We start from the raw sequence: 18,223 nt of genomic DNA, 5'->3' as shown, positions 1-18,223 counted from the left end.
GTTTTGATATATTGCAAATATTTAAGCCAGCATTTATGAACAATCATTTTAACACATTTCCAAGTGACTTTCATTCATTTGTGGACAGGTAAATTTGAGACGTAAATACGTGACATAAATTCTTCTAAATCCTTAACCAATCCTTACAAACTAGGGCACATTTTATTCATGTCAGAAATCTCTTTCCAGTGATATGCTCTATTTTGATATATAGACGGTGTACCTTTTTGTAAGCTACATGTAAATTGTTATGAGCTCGGGTTCTGGACAGGTGTGATACTGATTTTGATTTAGCAGCCGTGTGCATGTCTCATGTTGCTCACCGTGGTTCGAGGAATGCTCATAGAAAATTAGAGGGAACATTGGGGGACATATTCGCCAAGTGTGTGTCAGTCATCTGTTGGGGGCCACCTTCAAGTCGGGACAACTGCTTTCCTTGCATGCCAGCGTCTAATGTCTTGGGCAGAGCTGCTGTACAAAGACTTGCTGTGCTGTGTACACTAAACACTCACGTCATGACTCTTTAAAACCAAAAGGGGGCAGCACAGTGGCACTTTTCAAGCTAAAAACCCACGTATGGTCTCACTTACACTCTCTCTTTCAAATTCCTAAATTTGCTCTGTGGCTTTTGGCGACAGAATTATGAAGATTTCTCATTTTAACTAATGTAGAACGAAAAGGAAACATGTTTCCTGTCTGTATTCTGAGTGAATTCGTTAGTGCTGCTTTGCGGTGCTGAAGAGAACAGCGCCCATCACGTGGGGGTGGGGTGGGGAACGCAACAATCAGAAAACAAGTTGGATGCAGTGCATAAAATAAAATATCTTCTCCAATACCAACTGTCGTTCTCTCTTATAACACCTTTCTGCAGACTTATTTAAGTTAGTTTGGATCAGAACCGCCCACTAGCCCTGACAAAAGAGTGTGTCTGTGTGTGTGTGTGGGGGGGGGGGGGGGGGGTAGTGAGGAGGAAGAAGACGAGGAGGAGGAGGCGCATTCCACCGAGAAAAGTAGAGTTGATCTGTCACATAAGCGTAGTAGCCCCTTTCTCATATCTTCTTCCCTGTCCCGTCGTCCTCCCGTAATGTCCGTTGTGGTGGAAAGCGAAGACATCAACCCTCTCTCTTAACCTCTCATCCTCTTCCTCCCTTCTCCTCCCTCGGCGAGGAGAAGAAAGCAAAAGAAGTGACTCGAGGCTTCTTACCGTTTTTACCTAGTAGGAGGTTATTCAAAAGACATCGTCAAGCGCCTGATGCAGTGATGAGCAGAAGACTTTAACCTATTTTTGAAAGCTTTTCTTCGTGGATTTGGGAAGAAAAGTATATTTTAAAAAAAGGAAAAGCTGATAGCACGTCTAAGGCGATAGAACTTGGGGGTTGTCATGGTTGAACGTTTTTTGGGGGGAATGTTCGGAGCGATATCAACGTGCACCGTTGCGTGAAACACGACTTTTCCATGGAACTGCATTTTGACATGTTTGGAATATAACGGAGGAAAGTGACGACGACATTTGCAACACATTGCTGTTAATTAACAGCCAATTAGCCTCTCAATAGACTTCATCTGGGCAAATGAGGACGTAATGACAAAGATTACGCATTGAAAGTGATGGGCACAAAGTTCTATTTTACCAAAATTACAAGTCAACGCTCCGACTGATCATTCAATAATATTTTCTCATGTAAAATCCTCACACTCTATGCATTTTGGTTGCGTAAAAGTGGACCGACTGCTCCAGAGTAATGCGCGAACACAGAAGGACCGACCGGTGTCAGTGTCGAATTCAAGAGAAGAGTGCAGAAAAGGGAGAGGCTTATTAAATATATTTTTTTAACCCACAAAGTTCGGTCAGAGGTTTGTAGTGTTTTTTTTCGGGCACAGGGGGACGAGAGGACGCAACCTACTGGAAGGGAAACGACGTTTGGCTGCAGCGGTGAAAAGAGAGGAGAGAGGTTGGATTATTCAAAAACTGTAACATACTACCCAGGTCAAGATCCTGTCATTGGCATCCGTTCGGAGACTGAGCTTGTAGCTCTCACATAGCAGGTAAGAGGCTATCACGTTTCTATTTTTTACGCGTGGCTCACAAGTGGGCAACTTGACAAGTTGTGTGTGCCACGTGTGTGTGTGTGTGTGTGTGTGTGCGTGTGTGTGTGTGTTTCTGTGCGTGCCCGCGCGCACGTGTGATAACGACCGATAAAGTGAGCATACGTGACAGAGTGTTCGTGACTTTGTTCGTGCGTGTGCATTGAGGGAAAACCAATAAAGCAGGGATTTCGTAGACTGGTAAAAAAAAATGTAGATTTTCAAAAGATTAATTTGTGACTTCCTTATCCATCACTCGCTGAAAGGACAGCAAAAGGTCACAATATTAGGCACACATCTAAAAGATCAGATTGCTCTGGTTTGATTGACACTGTCAGATGTTGTGTGTACAGACAAGCTCAGGGAGTTGATCTGTGGGGGGGGGGGGGTGGAAAGACTTTTCTGAGGGCCCTGACCATGTTGGACCATGACCTGTGAAGACCCCCACCGACCCACAATTCATGTAGGCGGGGGCCTTTCATGACATCAATTATGGGGTCCGAAATTTAAGTGAGACGCCCCTGAACAAGATGCATGTGTGTGTGTTTACCAGCAGGATGCTGCACTTCATCACAGTGAGAGCTGTTTTGAATATTTTGCCTCTCATGTAGCTACATTACATACCAACACATCCCAAATACCTCTCAGTATGATGCAGAGCAGAGTTGTACAAACTCCTACTAAATTACAAGTCTCAAAGACCGTGTCAGACAAAACAAAGCATTCTTTAATTTGATACTACTCTTGTATTGGACCTTATTGGAGGATCCAGGTGTACCTGATGCTGTGGATGTTAATGACATTATAGTTTAACACATATAGTGTGTTCTTTTTAATTGTACATTTACAGACATCTACAAACGTGCATTGCATTAAGTTGCATAAAAACAACAACAAAACAGCCTGTTTATGATGTTTCTATTCAGTCAACCAGCAGTGAGGACAAAGCAGCTTTTTTGGGGATCCACTGTATAATTTTGCCATTTGTTCAAGTCTTCCAAATACAGACGCTGTTTGTCTGAGTGCTTTACAGCCCAGCAGGTGTTTTCTCTTCCTCCTCCCCGCTCTCTCCATGCCCTCTTTTCTATATGAGCATTAGAGAGAGTTTCTGTTCAGAGAACTGAAAGAGTGTGTTGGTCATGCAATTGTGTGTATGTATGTTGAGTGTATGTAAGAGCAGAGAGGAAGACAGATGTGTGTTGTACAGGCATGTGACTCTGCCACAGCTACTCACACATGGGTGGGATTCATGGGGTTTAACAATCATGGCTCTTTCGCAACAAGGTGCAGTCAAGTGCAAGTGCAATGGGAGGCTACATGGTGTGTGTGTGTGTGTGTGTTTGTGTTCCCTCTATCTATCTATCTATCTATCTATCTATCTATCTATCTATCTATCTATCTATCTATCTATCTATCTATCTATCTATCTATCTATCTATCTATCTATCTATCTATCTATCTATCTATCTATCTATCTAGTATTCCTACTATTGATGTGAAATTGCATGGTGCTGTTTGTAAGCTACCTGCCTAGTGAGCATTTACACGTCTGAAACATTTAAATCACCTCTGAGATTGAGAACAATGATAAATTATGTTCTTAAAATTGCATTTGATTGAAGTCAAACATTGTGGGAAAATCCAGAGAAGAGGATGCTCTAGATGAAAGACGTTTAGATTGTGGAGGTACACATTTAGAAAAAAAAGAAATGATTTGGGAGATAAAGGGCAGAGAGTAGACAGTGTAGTGAGGTTGGAGATGAACACAAATGTAGTTACCCAAAAGAATGCAGAATGGAAGGAATAAAATGATGCCGGAAGATACATTAGAAGACTGGCCGGGAGAGTGTCATGATGACCTCGACAAGACGGAGGGTCAGTAGGGCTAAATACTGGATGAATGGTGGATGAAGAAATTGCAACCGGTTTCAGATATTTTTACTGCAGCGTTATCGGGTGGAGGATACAGAAATCAACAGTTAAAGGTTGAATACATGGATTTTGTAAGTGCCCTGCAGGATCTAAATTTCAAGTTAAGTTTCTTACTTCCTTCTGCCCAGCTAATCTTCCCACAGTATCTTGTCCCTCTCTCTCCAACCTCTTACTGTGGTTGTCAAATTGACTTTTTTTTCTTCAAGATAAATGCACATAACCATCCTGCTGTACCATCTTTCAAATGTGTCATCCTTTCAGTAAGTTTATAGATTACCCTTTTAATATAAAAAAAAGAATAGAGCAATAATAATATAGAAGTCAGCAATAATACAGTTGTCGCTCTCTATCGTGCTTCACCTTTTATGGCTTCAGTGCATTATAGATTTGTTAAAATTGGATTTAGATTGTGCATTATTTGTTACATCGCATTATTTTGCAGTGATTATTATCCATACGGCCTGTTACTGCAGAGTGTTAAGTGTGAGCCAGGAGGAAAGAGTGCATAAAAGATAGTGAATGTCCGAACATTAACTCATTCACTGCCATTGCCGAATTGACTTGTCTTTTCACAGTTCAGCCATTCAATCCCAGGAATTTATTTCTATTTAATATTTCTATGAATGTATCCTTATTTAATGTACTATTGATCTCCAAGGTACCTTATTGGCATCACACTTAATGTTGTAAATCATTTTTGATTTAGTGTGGGTGCTTTTTGAGCTTCAGCTAGCCACTTCAACTATATAGTGCAAGAGTTAATTCTGCAGCAGTATAGATTATAGGTTTATTTAATTGAAATATTTTATATTTCTAAATGCTGGGTTTCCATAAAAGAAATGCATTCTTTTTTACTCTGTCCTCACTCCAAACAAATATGTTAGAAGTTTTTCAACAACTTCAAAATGTATTTTGATCAAAGTCATGATCACAATGGACGGAGTGATGATACATCACTTGTGAAAATGTGACATTTTGTGTCACGCTTGAGGAAAGGATCAAAGCTTCTTCGTATTTTGTCACGGGATGATTCTTAAAAATGATTATTAGCCTTTTTTACAGAGGCAGCTTGGAATTTGCCATTGGGGTTAATTTAATATTGAATAGTATTTTAAAACAAATGTGTTTGTATTTTAGACCCGTTAAATCAAGGGTCTCAAACATGCGGCCCACGGGCTCATATTGTATGTCCCCGCATACAGGGATACATACATTTTTTAAACATTATTTTCCTGGCTCTGGGGTACAAAAAGATTTATGTTCATACACACATGTGTTTTAACAAATTGTTGTACCCATGGGAAAAAAATAATAACAATCACCAGTTTAGGTTATACAGTTTAATTCAATTAATAAGACTTGTTCAATTGGTAAATAAAGTTCAAATACATGAAATGAGAGAAATGTTAACTTGAGCGTCAGTTGTACTTGACGAAATATATTGGAAGAAAACCATCGATACTGTACTGGTACTCGATACTTAAGTAATACACACTTCACTGTACCTGTCTCTCAAATAACGTCAGGACAAGCTGCTTAGATTATGTATGGATAGAAAAGCATGACACCGATGACATTTAATTAGCGGCAGGAATGTAACATGTACATTTAATGTTTAACAATTTTAAAGGAACATTTCTTTCATATTCTGTAATTCTGTTTTATTAGATTTTTAGTACAATACAGTGATAGTTTTCTTTATTATAACATGTGACAATAATATTGATGTTTTTGGGTGTTCAAATAGATCAATGACATTTTGATGCATGCCAATGAAGGAATTTTGGTTTGATATATGGAAAGTAAGTTACGAGCTTGGTCATAATGAAATGAATTCAACTCATAAGTGAAGAAGGTAACAGTGTAGCTAGAACCGAAGGTAAAACAACATGTTTGAAATTGTTTGATTACCAGTCTTGATTACACAAGAGGCAATCAAGTATTTATTAACATACAGGTTTTTTTGACTGATCATAAAAATGATCACAAATGATACTAACATACCAATTCCTGGCTGTGGGAGTGCTGCTATTGTTGCAACATAAAAAGTAAAAACGTAACTCCTAAATCTGTTGCTGCAGCAAACGATAGTAAGGTTTTTGGGGGCTGTTATGGCGCCTGTAGGTCAATTCACAGCAATGTGGAGGACAAACTGAGTTCAGAATAGAGCCCTGCAGCTGATAAGGACTTGGTGATTCAGTATATTCTCTGTCAGAAGGGTGGCTGTCTGCTGACAAAGGGTTTGGATGATGATACGGCACTTGAAGGTTGATTAATGTGAAGCGCTGATTCATTGTTAATGATAGTTGAATTTAGCTTTCATCTTTGTCAGTGTTAAGTGGATATACTTTGGTTGTTTTGCAGGACTGCTAGCTACAATATACAGTTGCTGTAAAGGCATTCGGAACACAGGGTGGAGGTGTCATTGAATGCTGTCCAGCGACATCGCTTGATGTTACTCACAGCAGTAGACAGGCTCCTTGGCAGTGTTAGCCTTCTTGGCGGTCACATTGTCTGGACTGCAACTATTATAACTGTCCTTGTGTTAGTCATTCTGGTCACAGGCCTCTTTCTCAATTTACTTGACAAAGGAGGAAATGTGCTTGAATGCGATTGAATCCCTGAGTGTGAGGACATTTTTCATCTGCTGCATTCACGGTTAGAGAAGTTGCGAAAACCTTGGCAATGGAGCAGAACACCAAACAATTTTATCTTGCTGGTGGCTATTTCAACTTCAACTTTTCAACTTTCATTTGTTAAGATGGAAAGTCAGTTAACGTTCATAGAGAAGTGACATTGTCTTACAATGGCACTGTGTAATTGTTAATCATACAAAAGTGAAATAATGTAATGTTTGTATTCAAATATGTAAATTGAATGTTCTAAAAATCTAAGCAGCAAAATTGAGGGGAAACAGCTTCAAGATATTCACTGTGGCACATTGTTGGTGGCCCTCATTAGGTCATTGCCGTCATTTAAATCTATGACTGAAGGATTTTAATTGCATTGAACAGGCGATCATTGTGTTAGTTGAGGTCAGATTGAGGTATATTTTCTTTTCACCCCTTCAAGAATTAGAAATGTTTTTTTTGTGCTCAAACCAGATCACAAGCCAATCTACTTTTATATATTTTTTAATTCCATCCATTTGACTATTTTTAGATTTTAGTCATTGCTAATTATTGAATGATTGCATCAACTACAAGCTGTCACTGCCAAAACACTTGTTTTGTAAATAGGCGGTTTTACAGGGTGGCAGTGGGTGGCGAAATGCCTTGACCCTCCAGATGCCACTCCTACATTGCAATGAACTCCTCAATACTAAATGCATTTTATTATAATTGTTGATTATATTGTCTTCATAGTATGTATAAAAAGTGTGTTTAGAATTGTTTTCCCTCTCTGACCACTCCTCCCTTCAAGAAGAAATGGTTGCGTACTACCGGCGCCACCGATTAAGGGAGGAAAAAAAAACAGTCAAGTGCATTTTAACTTAACCATCCCTGCCGGACCACAGTCAGTCAGGTAAACTACAGTATATTGTATTTGCGGTTGCTCTAGACCCAGGGTGGGCAATTAATTTTGCAAAGGGGCCACATGAGAAACTAGAACGCTTGCCAAGGGCCAAGCCAACATGCTAACCTCAACTTTGTCTTGAATTTAGAAAATGCATATTGTCTTGGTTCAATAAATTACTTCACGTGGAGACATTGTGTGCAGTTTGTTACCATTTATGCTAGTTTCTTATTTGAAAAGAAAAAAAAAAGACAAAATAAAAATAAAATAAAAATAAAAATCGTCACTAAATATAGCAACAAAAAAAAAACACGCTAAATTGGCAACGCTGCAGACACAAGTCGTTGCTCTTGTTCACTACCTCAATTGTGCTAGCGTCCACACGTGTGCACATAAAATGAAAGCATACATTTCAAAATTAGAACACTCCATATTTTATGTTGTACTTTGTGTTCATGGTCACTGTGAGGTCCGGTGAGAGGTTAGTTGCTGGCCGAATGTGGCCCCCGGGCCGTAATTTGCCCATGCCTGCTCTAGACTATGTTTAAATATGTTCAAATGGTTTGTCAAGTGTGACAACTTATGTGAAACAGTAGTTTGCAGTAGTACTTTTCGATAATTGGGTGTTTATTGAGGCGCCGCAGCAGCACTATCTAGCTTACATTGAGGCATGCTGCCTGGATATACTAAACGAGATCTTGAAAACACTTCACTGTAAAGTCATCCAAGGTTCACAGGAGACATTATCACAGTTAACTCACGTTTATTTACAACAAAACACACACTGTGTGCTAGGTTGCTCTCTCTCTCTCTCTCTCTCTCTCTCTCTCTCTCTCTCTCTCTCTCTCTCTCTCTCTCTCTTTCTCTCTCTCTCTCTCTTTCTCTCTCTCTCTCTGCCGTTCATTGCCACACATATGATCAGTGGAGTGCGAACAGACTTATAAATTCAAATACTCAAAGTAACAGAATGTGACATGTTTGAACCCCTCCATCCCATAGCAACCCATAAATATAAAACATCCATAACACAGTTAATTACAATATAACATATTGTTGCAGTTCTTTAAAAAAAGAAAACGCAAGAAAAAAAACGTTCCTAATAATCGTTCAGTTTTTTTTTTTCTGTTTCAGTGTGCATACCCCATTTTGATTTTGTTGATCTATTTAGTGCTTTTAACTTATACATACTAGTGAAGAAAAACAAAACATTTCGGATAAATAAAGGTTACAGAAAAATATAAAATAAAAACCAATACAAATGTTAATTTTAGTTTTCTTTAGCACAGTTATTTTTCCTAATTTTACTCATCCGATTTCAATATTTTTCTGCATTAAAAAAAAAAAAGATACCTGAGGAGTGAAATATGAAATTGACAATGACAAGTCTTTCTTTTTGTATTTGCAGATACTTTCATAGTATTCCAAGTGCAAGTATGCATCGTGTATACAGTACAGGGTTTTTCCTGGCTCCGATTGAGGCAGAGGTGGTACCATCCTTACCATGCGGCATGACATGCATTTATTCTGTAAATTCAACTGACTCGCTTTCTTTTACAGGGAACATACTTTAAGTTAAGAGTTCCAATAAGAATGATTATTATCACGTTAAAGCATTCAATTATTAAAACTATAGCCACAAGCTTTAAAGTGCAAAGAGCCACATATACATTTGGGCGCACATAACATAGAACAGCATATGAGCTCACAAGATGTGCTAGTTTTGCTGTGTATTTGTGCTGGTGTTGCTGTTTTGTTTTTGTTGTTTGTTTGTTTGTTTGATTTGTGGAGGTGTCATTACATTCATCAAAAACTGTGTTAAAATGCCCTGTGTTGAATTTAAGATTTTTATTATGCTGTGATTTTTTCCCCCTCCCATTTTGAAAGTGAATTTGGTAGGCATCACTACTCATCGCATTTCCCCCCCAATCTCATTTCCGTCAAAGTGCATGCGTGAGATGCACGTAGCTGGTACCTCGCTTGCCGAATGTAAACTATTCAATTTCGCAGTTCGGACAAGCCATTTATCGGCAACAGCATGCCCATATTTGGAAGTGCTGCTCGAGCAGCTGACCAGGAAGTAAAAAGTGAGCCTTTTCCTACTGGTTTTAAAAATGTATGTTTCATTGTTACAAAAGAAAGACCAATCTTTGCTCATTTAAAAAAAAAAAAAGGAAAAATGAAGAGCAGACAAGATGTATCTTTCAATGTTAATACATTAAATGCACTTTATTTATCAAGGCTTCCTCCATTTTCCTCATGCCGCCAAAATCGCAGTAAATCGTTTTGCCAGTCCCTCTCCTATTGGAAATGCTTTCTGACATCACGACGGCGCTGCCATCAAGAAGAAACTGTTTCAATCCAAGGGGATTTGCCGTTGTGGCAGATGTCCGGGTGTGCGCAGCACCGCCCTGCAATGCTCCGTTCTGTGGTGCCGCCCCTCACCACATACACATGAGTGGGGTTGACTACGGCGTGCTCCAAGTCCACGACCTGGACACCCTTCCATCCTCGTCTCTCTGTCCTTATTCATAAAAAATAATTGTCTTCCGACCCGTCCGTCCTCATCCTTTTAAAGAACTTCCGTCCTTACATTCTGCCATCCTTACATACGGCCGCCCTCATAAATAAATAAATAAAAACTCTGTGCACTCATAAACATTATCTAAAGATCATTAGCTGGCTAATTTCCTATGCACATCCATTTACCAGCTGGGAGTATCGTGAGTGGGTTGAATTGTTTACAACTGTTTGACTAAGATAGCATTTAGCTGCAACACTAGACCGTCGTGATGTGATGAAGATGATGATGATGCCAACCGGAGCAAGCCAGGGGACATCAGGAGAATATTTAAGATTGAGTAATAGCGCAATACTATTGTGTTTTATTGCACAACTTTTGCGTTTTAACGCAATATGTTTTCAGTTGTTATAAAATAATTATTGCAAAATAAGGCAGGGTTATTTTAAGAGGAAACAAAGACTTCCACTTTCGGGTAATTTCAATGTATACGCTGGTAGAGATTTTTACAATACAATGCAATTGTATTTATGTAGCGCATTTCATAACAGCTGGAGCTGTAACAAAGCACTTTACAAACAATAAACAATAAATAAATAATAATAATAATGATAATAATAATAATCATAATAAACAATAAAAGGCCATAATACACAGTGTTATTGGCCTAATGATGTCCCACACAAGGACATTCGTTGCAAGCAAAGGGATAAGGTACTAAATGTGAACAGTTAGTCATCAAAACTATCCCGTATTACAGACACAAGACTGGCTGGTGGTGTTTCTGTCAGTGAGGTGAAATGACTGACTTCTGTGGCATTATCCACCGTATTACACGTGTTGAACCACTAGAGGGCAGAATATTCATGTGCAATGTGACTACTGGTAAGCACATGAAAACCGTTGTGCAGGCAATTAATGAAGGCGGCTCCGTAGAAGAGAACACGCTGTGGCCTTTCTTTTTAAAATAACCCAACCCAACCCAACATGTTCAGTCAGTACTTGACCCGGGTAGGGACGTAATAGAGTGACGGACGAAAACACACTTCCGTCCTTGCTTAGTCCGTCCTTTTTAAAAGACTACTCTGTCCATCCCAGATGGACACACATTTTTGGGATGGGCTGTTCCGTCCCTGGGACGGAATGCCCAGCTCTACAAGTTATATTGCGTGGTTCGTGGTTTGAAACTGAGCCCTGCCGCATCGGAGGGCGCCCTTTACAGACGTTCAATTGCCAGGCTAGTAGTACTCACCAATCTTTTGGAAACCGAGTCAGTCACTGGTTTGGTCATTGTATTACAAAGCAAAAGCAGATGCTTGCAAATGTCTTATTTTGACCTACCACAAAAGTATGCCTTCATGAAGAACTATGATTTATTAATTTAATGTTGACACCTCAACATTACATACTGTACACTACATAGCAAGTAAGAGAAATATACTGTACAGCATAAAAGATCTGCCCTCTTCTCTCTTTATGTGTGCCCCCCTCCTCTTCATCACTGTGACTCTCCAGTACACCCCTCAGCAAATCTACCAGTGTCTGTAGCGTCTCCTTAGTTGACATAACATTCTCTGACAGGCTAGTCCCTATGGATTGTGATCAAATGGAGTAATAGTGTACACAGCAGCAACAGTGCAGTCCCAACTTGCTACAGCAGCAGCCGTAATATGGCAAAGATCAGCGTCTTGCCAAAATGATTTGACATGTTTCTGTACTGATTCTACTTCATTACCCAGAAAAAAAGTAGAAAGTAGGTAGCTCTAAAGTACAGGAACAGTTGAGGTTTGTTCAAGAGTATATTTAAACAAAGCATTATTTTATAAGTACTTAAAAACACACCTTTGTGGTAATTCCTGAGCTTTTCAGTTTGTATTGAACTTGGAGTTCTCAGTTACAGCCTTTATCACCAGTTGACCATACAATTTATTGCATTATTGCTTAATTTGAATAGATAAAAAACAAAAAATATATAAAATAACAAATACAGTAGAATAAGAAAAAAACTATTGGACAAACTAACATAACCATAAATCAGATCAGTCACTTTTCAATACTTTGTTGCAAATCCTTTGCAATCAAGGACAGCCTGAAGTCTCTAACCCATGGACATCACAAGAGGCTGGGTTTTATGTCTGGTGATGCTCTGCCTGGTCTCCTGGCCAAGGAACAGCTGAGTTGCCAATTGTCACGTTAGTTTTGCCCCCTTAACCCATTAAGGCCTAAAGGCCTAGATAGACCAAACCGACGTCAGATGTTGTGAAGCGTCGTGGCGTCTGAATGCGCCGTCTGATTGGTGTAGTGTCGTAACTCGTCAGTAAGCGTCTGGGGGGCGTTTACGCATGTTGAATCGGCATCGCCAGTCGTGACATTTGGTCAGTCTGATTGGCTGTTAGCTAGCAAATCAGTGCTCAACGGGAAGTGACAAATGCGGAAAAACAGTGAGCACACCACCGCTGCCTTAATCTTCTTACAAGTACAAGAGCGAGGGTTGACAATGTAAGTATTTCACAATAACATGTCAAGAACGTGAGTGTTTACTTCGCGTGGGAGTTCATCGTGCGCGAAGAATAGAGCTGAATGCATTGTTTACGTTTTTATAATCCGGCCCCGGCCAACAGCTTTCCGGTTGGATTTTTCTAACAATGAGAAATGGTGACTACCTACCGCTGCCGGTGGTATGGAAGGGTATTACATCTTATGCATGCGCAGAGGGTACTTTAATGGTCAGCGTCGCTGTCTGTCGTTGCGGTGTATTTTTCCAGCGTGACGTGCCGACAGCCGGCCGGACGCCACAGGGGGCGAGCGTCTGTCACTGTTGGCCAATATCGTTTTGGTCTATCTAGGCCAGGGGTGTCCAAACTCGGTCCTCAAGGGCCGGTGTCCTGCCTGTTTTCCATCTATCCTAGCTGCAATGCACCTGTTTCAAGAGATCATGATCATTATAAAGCTTCTTCAGAGCTTGCTGATGAGCTGATCATTTAAATCAGGTGTGTTGCCGCAAGGAGAATTGGAAAACGGGCAGGAAAGCGTCCCTTGAGGCCCTGAGCTGGACACCCCTGATCTAGGCCTTTAAGCACCTGTCTCAACATCTCCCCAAAACATATGGGCGACTATAGACTCACCCTCTTAAACCTGAGGACCTAGGGAAACCGGTTCTCTCAGAAATTCAACACCTGCAAAATAATTGATATCTCAGCCCCAGTAGCAGATGAAACATAATTCCTACTTTGGTCACTTGGCTTGACGTCAGAATGGACCCCTGGCTGCGTGTCGCTCATTATTAGCTTGACTGACTGAAATGAGGACCGAGAATTGGAATAAAAAAGAAAATGACGTTCATCCACAGGGGCACCCAAATTGGGCTTCCACTTGTTAGTGAACAAGACAACTTCAGTCTTGTTGCTACTGAACTGTAACGCATTTTTCTGAGAGCATTCAACAGCGATGTTTATTGCCATTTGTCCCTGCATCTTACCCAGAGTGCGTTTGCACATGCTACTAGCACCACCAGGTCATCGGCATAGGCTTGTGCAAACTGTATATATTTTCTTTCTGTAGTTACAAAGGTAAGGAATTCACAATGCAATTCCATAGGATGACAGAATTCCCCCTTGCGGACATCCTTTACCAATTTTCCTTATCACAGTTTTTGCGTCAAGCTCCACTTGAACCGTCCGCAGTACTAAGTATTCAATCCAACGGACCAGCACCAGAGGCACCTGTAATTAGGGTGACCATATGTCCCGATTTGTGTGGGACTGTCCCGCATTTTAATGATATTTGATGCGTCCCGCAAATTGACTCGCTGTCCCGCATGTCTGATCGGCAGGCACCAATTTTCAAACGTGCGTCTAAAATCTTGTTTTTTATTAAACGCCTGTGTGCTGAGAGCAGACAACACACAGTGGAGGCTATTATAGAGGCGGGTCTCAGGCTGTGTGTGTGTGTGTGTGTGGGGGGGGTATGGTGTTCGGGCGGGTGTGACTGTCTGCGTGCGAGACTGTGAGAGGCAGGGTTATGCTGTCAATCAAACAGCCGGGCGCACATGCAGGCAATAGTTGTTTTTAAAGATACGCCTACCAAAAACAAGCATTTTAGCGACGCGTTCCATACATTTGTGATGAATTAATAAAAATGGAGGACTCTAAGGAAAGTAAGAAAACTGCAAAGAAAATGAAATGCAGTTACAGCAAAGTCTGGGAACTCATTGTCCGTGGGTGAAGCCAGTGAAAGACGAGTCAGATAAAGCTTTCTGTGAACTTTGTGGCTGCTGTTGCTGCTGTGGAGAGAACTGAAAGACTTGAGTTGTGATGGACATAACATAAAGTGTTTCATCAGTGCTTTCCTTGCTTCTGGAAGTAGTGCTGCTGTGGTGGACACGTTTGTTTACAACTGAATTTATTGTAGTTACAGTATTGTTATCTCCTGACTATTTTTGATATAGTTCTTGTTTTATTTTCATTTTATGCTGTGGCTGTCTAATTTGAAAATAATTTGAATTGCAGTAGTTGTAGTAGCCGTCTTTGTTTGCATTGTCTTTGTTACTGTAGTAAATTGTTACTGCACTTCATGCTCTACATGTTGACTTGAGATTTGACATGGTTCTATTGTGTGAGTGTGACTATTGTTAATATTTAGGCACACACTGATTTTTCCAGGCCCACCCATTAGCCACGTTCTGGCTCCGCCCCTGTCCTATTAATATTAATGTCTCAAAAATTTACCTTTTTATGAGCAGTTTGTGTTGTATTCTTGTAACTGCATATAATTTCAACTGCAATTCTGTGTTCTGTGTTTTTATTTGTAGATCTATAATTGTTATTTTGCTACAGTTTATTATATTGTATGTTACTGAGCAGTTGACAAGCTGTCATATGCATTTTTGAGTGTCCGTCGCGAGCGTCAGCTGCGTCCCACATTGTCCCCCACAAGCATACTCCCTGTCCCACATCTGGTGAGTTTGGATCTGGTCACTCTGCCTGTAATCCTTGTAGAGATGCAGCCAAACTGTTGAAAGTAATGTGATCAAAAGCTCCCATGATAGCTAGAAAGACACAGAGGGCAAGCGTCTTTTTCGCCATGCTTCTCTCAATCTGCAACACAAACTCTTGCAAACCTTTTCTGTGGACACGCTTGCCTTGAAGCCATACTGCGGTGGAGAGAGTCTTGTATATAAGTCATGATCCCCATTCAATTTGTAGAGGCTCCTGCTTCTTCAGTTGAAATTATGTTAGTGTAATCATTCGATAAGGCTTCGAAGTAGCTATTCCGCCCCGGTTTTGGAAGAAGGCCATTGCTATGTGAGCGTACCTTAGACACGCCTGGAATAAGATGCCATAATACTGTATGTTTTAATCTGACTCCCACCCTTTCTGTCGAAAAACAGGATATGTTCCATCCTGTCCTGGAGCCTTGAAAGGCTGGAATTCATCCATTGCTTCTGTCATTCGCTCTTCCAAGCAAATGAAAGTGACTAGATTGTCGTTTATAGGTGTCAAATCCACATTAATTGAGTTCGACAACTGATCCCATGCATCCACCTCTCGACTACCTGGTGAATGGATATTGAGTAGGCAGTTCATAGTTTCATCTAGAGACTTGGTTTCCCAGTTTGATTTATACACAGTTTTATCTTGTTGGAGTACTTTCACCAACCGCAGGGTTGGAGTATGGTCCTCCTTTGTTTCAGTAAAATGCTGCCATGAGGCACGTCGTGCCTTACAAGCGGCATTTCGAAGCACGACTGGGCTTGCTATTTGGCTTCCCAATTGTCCTCTTTTTTTTTTTTTTTTTTAAAGGCTTTACAATTTTGCTGGAAGGGCTTTCTTCCAGAGACTTGTCAGCTCAGCGTTCCACCTATTACTACCAGTCATATGTTGTCGCTTTCACAGTGGGCATGCCACTCCATATGACTTGACCATAGATTTTGGACATGACTGGCTAATTCGTTGATGTCTTCTTTTGAATTTATCTCTGATGTCCAGTCTTGTCCACTTAGTTGATGAACGAGCTCATCATACCTGTCCCAGCAAGTATGTCGAACATTCCTTCTTGACCATTTTGTTTCCTATCCTTAATGCCATCCCTCATCGTGAACCAAATATACATGTGATCCGAGAAAGAAGGTGTGTCTCTGACATGCCTGACTTGTGTGGGCAGCATGTAACATGCTCATCAAGATATGGCATTCGAGTCTTGCAATCAAGACAAAATATTACTTATTTAATAAACTGATTGAGCCAATTGGACTTCACGGATAGAAACCTGGACACTAACCAAGTGACAAAAGCAACGTTTAGATGGGACATAAATAGTATTACGTTACTCTGCAGTGTCAAAAGGCATCCATTGGTTGGAACATGCCACAGAAAAGTTAACAAAATCCTGACTGCAATTTGCAGGACATTGCAGGTCAGAAAAACAATGAGCAAAGGCAGAAACGATTTCATCACTCCTCCTGTGGAAAGCAATTTGCACAGTCAAATCAAGAAAAAAATCCAAATCTAATTTCTAAGGACACAGGTATTGAAAGGGTGAACTTCAGAATACACTGATGAACCGAGACGTTTGGGGTAATATTGTTGGGGATGTCCCAACCCAATGGGTCGAATGATGATGATTAATAGGTCATATCTTGGTTACTTAGACACAAAGGGTATGACTGCAGAGCAGGCATCAGAAGATCATAAGTACAACTTGATACAAATCCAGCTAAGTTTGATTCACTAAGGATTATCGTCACAGACCGTTTTTGATGACTTAAAATCAACAGCGGGGGAGTTATAGCCTACAGGCAAGACACAGTCATAGTATGTTTATTTATGCATACACCAAACTGACATAAAAGCTGAAACTAACAATAATCTTACTGATTGCATAGAATGAAATAATTTGTTGCTTTGCTGTTTGATTTGCAATATACAATATACCACTGCTAGACTACAGGCGCAACAATTATAGAATATACTGAATTGCCATTGTATTGTCAGTTTACTGAAAGTTCACTGTCACTGCAGCAAAGTTATTGTTTTTTTTAAAGAGCAACTGAAGTACAAGTTCCCCAACAGGAAAACGAGGAACAAACCAGAATCTGCTAATTTCTGGACAGCCACTGTTCACATGTCCCTGTGTGAACGATATGGCATTTGCACATTTTTTTGGATCACTTGCAATAAACACATTACACAGTTTTACTGTGTATTTTTTATCCAAATGATTTCTAATCAACATTTATATCTAAATGCATGTGTTCTCCCTCAATGCATTCTCACTCATGCTTTTTCAGAAAGACCGATACCCATTCCATCCCCCTTTGTATAGGTGTATGGGGGGCTTTTAAAATGATCTGTTAACCCCTTTGTCCTTGGAGGAAACTCTTTTTCAGTTGCCTTAGCGAACACAATTTTGAAACTGTGTTTGGATGTGTGGATGTGAAAGAAAATAAGAAACAATGGAGGACTCTTCTATTCCCATGCATCCCACTCTCCAGCTCTTTCTCCTTCCCTCATGCCTTTTTTCTCCTTCTGATCTTTTCCCATTTATATCTGTCAGCCTGTGTTCATAGTAGCCATGACTTTATTAATGGAAAGAGAGGGGAAAGAAAACATATGTAGTTGCTGGTTCCAGTGGACTGAGTGCTAAAGAGATTTATGCGGTTTCTATGTAAGAAGGAAAAATAATAAGTCATTTGTAAATGTCACACTGTGATATACAGTTGTTGTAAAGAGCAAGAGATTTGGAAAACAGGTTGAAGTGCGTGGCTGTACTGTGTTGCTGCAGCTGGAACATTATCATGCTGAACAGCACCTACATTTGGGCCAGCTAGTCCACAGTGGCACCGGCTCTGCAGCTGCTTGAATAAGCCTATAAGATTGTGCCTTTTCTTGCCAGAAGGTGCACACAGTGCTCAAAGGGGTTTCCATTTTATGTTTTGCCAGAGCCGAATGGCTCGGATCAGCGAGTGAAACACGTTGAGTGTCAGCGTGTGTCCCTGACCATGAAAATGCTATTGTTGGACTTTTTTAAACAACGGTGGGTTTGGCGACATCCTTGAAAAGACCCGGACTTCATCCTTGATTGGCTTTCACCATGACCCAAAATTATTCAGACCCTGGTATGGCATTAAAGACAATTTTTATGTGCCCACCTTTGAGTTTTGAAAAATATAAA

At 40.4% G+C, this 18,223-nt stretch overlaps 1 protein-coding gene across 2 annotated transcripts in view; it reads left to right on the top strand.

Moving 5' to 3' along the window:
• Positions 1 to 1,021: 1,021 nt before the first annotated feature.
• The window catches only part of il1rapl2 (interleukin 1 receptor accessory protein-like 2), a 370,997-nt gene continuing 353,795 nt past the window's right edge, over positions 1,022 to 18,223 (top strand). For both annotated transcript variants that reach the window (XM_086023480.1, XM_086023479.1), the window contains exon 1: positions 1,022 to 2,046. The gene's annotated coding sequence lies outside the window, so the exon portion shown is untranslated. The remainder of the gene's footprint in view (positions 2,047 to 18,223) is intronic.

This window comes from Filicampus tigris, chromosome 2, assembly GCF_054856515.1.
Source record: "Filicampus tigris isolate MCC_2025a chromosome 2, RoL_Ftig_1.0, whole genome shotgun sequence".
NCBI classification, from domain to species: Eukaryota; Metazoa; Chordata; class Actinopteri; order Syngnathiformes; family Syngnathidae; genus Filicampus; species Filicampus tigris.
This window is presented reverse-complemented; position numbering and strand designations above follow the sequence as displayed.